The sequence below is a fragment of the Hemiscyllium ocellatum genome, chromosome 46 (assembly GCF_020745735.1).
Source record: "Hemiscyllium ocellatum isolate sHemOce1 chromosome 46, sHemOce1.pat.X.cur, whole genome shotgun sequence".
Taxonomy (NCBI): Eukaryota; Metazoa; Chordata; class Chondrichthyes; order Orectolobiformes; family Hemiscylliidae; genus Hemiscyllium; species Hemiscyllium ocellatum.
In genome coordinates, this window is record NC_083446.1 from 20,642,065 (window position 1) to 20,649,380 (window position 7,316).

The 7,316-nt window shown below is 43.1% G+C and overlaps 1 non-coding gene across 1 annotated transcript; it reads left to right on the forward strand.

The window, feature by feature from the left end:
- Positions 1-1,640: 1,640 nt before the first annotated feature.
- trnah-gug (transfer RNA histidin (anticodon GUG)) lies at positions 1,641-1,712 on the forward strand. The gene has a single exon. It is a non-coding gene; the product is annotated as a tRNA-His (tRNA).
- The last annotated feature ends 5,604 nt before the right edge of the window (positions 1,713-7,316 follow it).

Below are 7,316 nucleotides of genomic sequence, written 5' to 3' on the forward strand. Positions count from 1 at the left end.
GCAACTATCGTTAACTCTAACTTGCCTCGCAATAATTCATAAACTTCCGTCAGGTCGCCGTTCACAGCCCTAACCTAAAGTGAAAACATTCCCAACTAGTCGAAAGTGAGAACTGCAAATGCGAGATCAGAGTCGAGAGTGTTGTGCTGGGAAAGCACAGCAGGTCAGGCAGCATTTGAGGAGCAGGATAATCGACGTTTCGGGGAAGAGCCTGTTGAACGACACGCAAAAAATGTTCTCCTGCTCATCGGATGCTGCCTTACCTGTTGTAGTTTTCCAGCACCCCGATCTCGAATCTGAAAATAGTCTCAGCCTATCCAGCCTTTCATTATAACTCAAAACTTCCACACACGGCAACATGCGTGCATAGTTTTCTGAACCTGCTCCAGCTGAATAATATCATTCCTATAACTGGCCGACCAGAACTAGACATAATATTCCAGAAGAGGCCTCATCAATGTCCTACAAAGCTTCAACATAACGTCCCGACTATTATACACAAAGGACTGAGCAATGAAGGGAAGAATGTTAAATAACTTTGAAGCATCTTGTCTGTAGATGATGCAAACTACAAGGAATTATGCACCTGCACCCCTAGCTTCCGTGTTCTCCAACACTCCGCAAAGCACTGCTCTTTTTACTGTACCAAAATACAATACCTTCCATTTACCCAGATTAAACGCCATATTACATTTTTCAGTCCAACGACTCATTGGTTTCAGATCCTTTTGAAACTTAGATAATCTTCCTCACTGTCTACAATTCTAGCGTCGCCTGCAAACCTACGAAGCATGCCTGCAGTGAGGTTCCATTGTTTTCTCATATTGATCAATGATTCATATTTACTTGTAGTGGCCGTGATTTAGCAGTGTGCAGATCATACAACAGTTAGTCATGCAATTAACCATGTGGAAGAAAGCCGCAGACTGCAGGGAGATATTAAACAATTGGAAAGAAAAATGTTGAAAGTAATTCATTCCAGGAAAGAGTGTGATCATGAAACAAGTTCAAACTTCAAAACAGCTGCCCATGCTCCAGTTGTGCCACTCAGCTGTCTCAGCAAGATGCACTGTAGATTGCTATAAACAGGGAAAAAAAATCCCTTCTGCCCCGCCTATGGCCAGGAGCACTCCCAAACTCGGAATTGCTTGCCCCTCTAAATCGTCATTGAAATACTGTGCATACATCGGTTGTGTCACTGGAGCCATCTAGAAGCTCTGCGACCTCATTCGCATACCGAATTTCAGTTGGATTTTCGCGACTGCGCCACTCAATTCCTCTTATTCTGAGGCTGGGAATTTGAACTACGTGGAACCAGTGGTTACTGACTTGTGTGGGGAAACTAGTGAAGGAGCCGACGTTGAACTGCATTGCTGTTGAAGTATACATTTCAGCAACACCTGCACTGTCCCTGGAGTCTTTGATGTTTGGGAGAAATCTATTTATCTCAACTTTGATCATATTAATGATAGAATCACCATAGCCACTGGGGGAACCGACATTAAACGTTCAGCCCATTCTGAGTTCCCACATATTTGCCACTGTTCGCTTGGCATTGATGTTGTGCATTTGATGAGCTGCCTAACATTTGCTATGATACTATACATATTGCACAGTGCCACTGCGTTCGTCTGTGCAATGCCGTGATCGTATAGTGGTTAGTACTCTGCGTTGTGGCCGCAGCAACCTCGGTTCGAATCCGAGTCACGGCAGTAATTTCTGTATCTGCCGCAGATTTTGTGAAATACAAAGGAATTAGTTGTTTTAACATGGTAATTTTATCCAAGGTGATGATCTGTGCCCTTCAAATTCTGCTTCCTCACGTCTCTGAGCTTTATATGTCAGAAATCAAATCCACCCGTTCTCACAGATTTCGCTCCCTCCTTCCATCACAAACTGAATTGTCCGTCACGTTTGTGGGCGTTACGGTGACACAGTGATCGCCTTACGGCGCCAGAGACCAGTTTTCACTTCCCACTTCAGGTGACTGACTGTGGAGTTTGCACATTCTCCCAGTGTCTGCGTGTGTTTCCTCTGGTTCTTCCCACAGTGCCTGTAGTGTGAGGTAAGGGGTAAATGTATGGGTGGGTTGCGCTTCGGCAGGTCAGTGTGGACTTGTTGGGCCGAAAAGCCTGTTTCCAAACTGTAAAGTATTCTAATCACCCCCATTTCATAAATTTAGAGATGCTGGTGTTGGAATATGGTGTACAAAGCTAAAAATCTCGCAACACCAGGTTAGAGTTTAACTGAGCACTAGTTTTCAGAGCACTGCTCTTTCATCATTTCCTATTTCTTTGAGGCACTCCAGAATCTAACACTGACTCTCACGTTGATACTGTTCATTCTGTGCTGCGGCGGTCACTGTTGCTGGGTGAACGTGCCCCAACCCCACCATCAGGACCTGAAGACCAGTTGATCCATTTGGTTACCACTGCTGTGAGGCTAATCTTCAGGTAGCAGCTTTTACTGATATGGACTTACGATTGTAGACAATAGACAATAGACAACAGGTGCAGGAGTAGTCCATTCAGCCCTTCGAGCCTGCACCGCCATTCAATAGGATCATGGCTGATCATTCCCAATTAGTATCCTCTTCCTGCCTTATCTCCATAACCCTTGATTCCACTATCTTTGAGAGCTCTACCCAACTCTTTCTCAAATGAATCCAAAGACTGGGCCTCCACTGTCCTCTGGTGCAGAGCATTCCACACAGCCACCACGCTCTGGGTGAAGACGTTTCTTCTCATCTCTGTCCTAAATGGTCTGCCTCGTATTTTTAAGCGGTGTCCTCTGGTTCGGCACTCAACCATCAACGGAAACATGTTTCCTGCTGCCAGAGTGTCCAATCCTTTCATAATCTTATATGTCTCAATCAGATCTCCTCTCAGTCTTCTCAACTCAAGGGTACACAAGCCCAGTCCCTTCAGTCTTTCAGAGTAAGGTAATCGTGCCATTCCAGGAATTGACCTCGTTAACCTACGCTGCACTCCCTCAATAACCAGAATGTCTTTCCTCAAATATGGAGACCAGAACTATACACAGTATTGTGGGTCCATCTCAGGAAAATGACACAGGACAATATCGAGGAATAGCGACTTCATTGAGAAAGATTAGTTTCACCGTTTGTCTGCAATGGCCGAGCGCTATTTCCACTGGACTGTTAACTCAGGCACCAAGCAAATGAACCAGGGACCCGGGTTTGACTCCAACCATGCCAGGTGTTAGAATTGAGATTCAATAAAGATCTGTAATTACGAATCCAATAACACCTATAAATCCATGGTCAATTGTTGAAAAAACAAAACTATCGTGTTCAATGACGTCCTTTGAGGAAGGAACCTGCTATTCTTACATGGTTGGGCCTCGATGTGACTCCAGACTCAATGCAACACAGTTAAGTCTCAACTGCCCGCTGTGCAATTAGGGATCGCAATCAATGCTGCCAAGCCAGCGACGCCCTCATACGATAACAGAATAGAAAAAAAAAATGTTATTTCGGCTCTAGCTAGATTACTGTGTGCAGTTCTGCAATTCACAGTACAGCAATGATGTGATCACACTGGGAACGTTGCAGGAGAGATCCAATGGGATATTGTCTGTGCTGAAGAGTTTCAGTGATGAGGAGATATTGGACAGAATGGGGTTGTTTGTCGCCGAGCAGAGGAGATTGGAGAGAACATGACTGAGATGTACAAAATACTGAGAAATATGGATAGGATAGACTGAAAGAAGCGTTTGTTGTTGACGGAGGGATCGAACACTGGGGCCAAGAGGTTTCGAGAAAAGGCGGGAAGTTTTGAGTAAATGTGCTGAAAGGGTCAGAGAAGTGGAAACGCTTCCAACCTGAAAAAAATTGAGATGTTAATTTGCGATGCCAAAACATATAAGACTATGGGCTAAACAATGAAAACTTGATTCAGGTCGTTAAGCAGTTGTGTTGGATAAGTGAGGCCACAACAGGTTGAAGGGCTTCCTTCGATGTTATTGTCCTCCACAGTATCGTGGTTCGTGTCCCCGCCTGTCACTGGGCTCAATTCTCCGCTAGGGGCATCGTAAATGGTTTAAACCTGCCGCTTTGTTCCCCAGTGAAGATTATTCATGCTCGGTCTTCCATTCTCGATTGGATATGTCACAGGAAGTACAGCACTGTCTGAATCAGCTGGGGAAGGACTGCAGCTCCTGGGGAGAGTGACTGTCAGTGAAAGTGCAAACACTTAACTTCTACAAACTGCACATTGTGTTTGTGTTAGAATGAAAACCGTTATATAGAGTTGCTCCTGACTGATATGTTTATTTAAAGCAAGAATCTGAGGAAGAAAACAAAGTAAACCCATTCAGATCTGAGTGCAGAAACATTTCCAGCAGCACTAATGAGGTGGTACAGCGTAGAACCGCGTTTGGATGCATTGAATTCGGTTTGGAGGGCGCAGCTTGCTTTCACTAGGCTGAGGTACCAGTGTGTAAAGCCATTATACATGATACAGAGAGTGTTCAATGTGATGGTACGCACTGTCGTTCGCACTGCTGTTAAGTATGTAGGTTAGGTGGATTGGCCATGTTAAAAAAAGCGCTGGTGTGTCCAGGGAGTGAATTCAGTAAGTCAAGTGAATTAGCCATGGGTAACGCAGTGATAATGCCAGCAGTCACACGATGCTAGGTTTTATTCCAGTAGGTTTATTTGAAAGCACAAGCCAGAGGCTTGCGGGGATAGAGAAGGGAGCTAGGTATGGTTGACATGCTGTTGAGAGTGACCCTACAGACTCGATTGGCTGAATTGTACTTTCTGCGTTGTAGGGAATCTGTGATTCTATCAGACAGGACAATGACAGCGTTTACTGGGCTGCTGGCGAGTGTATATAGGTGGTAAATGCACTCTTTCAAGTTCGCAAATTTCTTAACGTCAGGCTTTCAAAACCATCGATGTAGGACAAGAAATGATGGGAGCAGAATTTCTGTCACTCAGAGAACCCGTTTCCAAAATATTTCGAAAGGCACATTTAGAGACACAGAAGCAGTGAGTTTCACGAGGATAGAGAGAGACAGCCTGTGGCCAGGTAAAAGTGTAAATGTGGGGTGGGGTTTTGGAAGGTGCGAGGAAACAATGTCTAATTTGGACGATTTTAGATGTAAAAAAATCGGAAACGAATGCAGCTGAAAAACAAACTCAGGGTTTTGAAAGATTTCTATTAATATTCCACATGAAGCATTACAAATGGAACTGAGCAGAATTTGTATATTGACAAGGAAAAATATTCCATAATGAATAGGAAATGATTCTTCTCTTGGAGATCGATTTCCTGATTTCATCCCATCGCTTAAAGATGGGAGGGCAATCACCATAATGTTGGGTTCATTTGATACCCTTTAAAATCTGCCAAAGTAACTGAGCATCAAAACTGGCATCTTGCTTTTTAGTTTAACCTTCTGTTTTTCTCATCAGTATTTCTTTAAGTTGAAATAAATTCGGAGCAAAATTGAATACAATAATAAACGTTCTAATGATATAAATCCAATTCACTTACGATCATTGCAATGAACAGAGTGAAGTTGCAGCAAAATTAATAAAATGAAACGAACAAAGCTGCATATCCGGGAATTTTACCCAATTCACGTTCAGCCATATGAGAAAGAACATCGAGCTAAAACATCACCTTCACTTCTCTCTCCATTTATAAATCTTCACGCGAGAGAAGAACTGTCTGAAGAAATGATGCGTCAAGACTAAATGTGCGTGTGAATGTGACGGGAATTTCATGTTTGCTAGTTCATTCTGAGACAGTTCCGACTCGGAATGAATCAAAGACAAGGTATTCTTTCCAAGGACGATGTCAATTCCTTGGATTTTGCTGGTATTAGTAGTCACTGAAAGCAGAAACATAATGGTGTGGATTCGATTCCGCTCAGGAAATTTCTTGTCCCCTCGATGCACCATATGTAATCTTGATGTGGTCACACGTGAGCCCCTTTGCAATGGGCTGAAGTGGCCCCGAGGTTAAGGAGGCGGGTTGCTCTTTCATTGTCCATATATGGATGTGAATCCTACTCGGGCTGTTATTTGTATCAAACACAGCAGTGGTTTCCCTTTGTGTCTCGCATCTTTAATACATATTGAATGGAGAATCATGCGCTTGTCCTTCATTGCACCGGAGATTTGTGATAAATCGATGTCTCATCAAAGTCGAAAGAAAGCAATTTGATTCTACTGTAAGTTAAATTGAGATAATGAAAAAGGCATGCACCGTTTCTTTCCTCCTTTCATTCCATCTTGACTTTCTATGAATTTGCATCCAATGAAAATGAAACAAATAAAGAGAGATTCGGTGTAATAGTTTATCTAGTGGGATTGTGAATTTTAATGTAATACTCCACGCAAATTTCTGATCATTATTTCAAACAGTCAATTGGAATTGGAACCACAGAAAACTTTTCAAATGAAACGAAACTTTCATTCTTTCACAACCTTTTGCTGTGTGAATCATACCACAATTCATCGTCCAACGTGACCGCCAAGTTGGCGAGAATATTAGATCCACCAATTTTCTTTAGCAATCACAGCTTCTGCACATACCCATCTGCGGTGTGCCCTGTGCCATTTGGTGTCTCCAGGCCACATCGCATTCCTTCTTCATGAGCTCGTTCCTGATCTGTCTGATGAGTTTGGAAAGCTTTTCTATCCCTTCATTCCATCTCCTCAGAATTCTAAATTTATCTATAAAATAAGGCGTTAGACCAAATGATGAAGAATTGGAAGTCGGCCATTCAGCCCATCGAGACTGCTCCACCATTCAATGAACTCATGGCTGATCTGATCATCCCCAACTCCATTCTCCTGCATTGCCTCGACAAAGCTTCATCGTCTTTCTGGTTAAATATCTGTCTGGCACAGTTTGAAAATACACAACAACTCAGCCTCAACAACAGTTTCAGTCAGGAGTTCCACCGATTCACTGGACCCTGAGCAAAGATATTACTTCTCATTCCTGAATTGAATAGGCAATATCTAATTCTAAGTTCATGTCCTCTGGTGCTCTCCTCATACCAGAGAGTAAACTACGTGCCAGGAACTACGCTGTCAAGATATCTTGAATATTGAAAGTTTATACATGTTATTATGTGATTATGCAGATCCACTCTGCCTCCTTTGTTTCAAGGAGAATAATCCCAGCCTAACCAATCATTCCACGAAGCGGCATTTTCTCCAGTTTTGACAACATGTCCATAAATCCCTGCTGTCCCGTGCAGCGTCGTTAACCATGAGTAAGGCAGGTGGAAAAAGTTATGTAAAGAAACGGTTGAAATTTCAAGCACAGACCGGA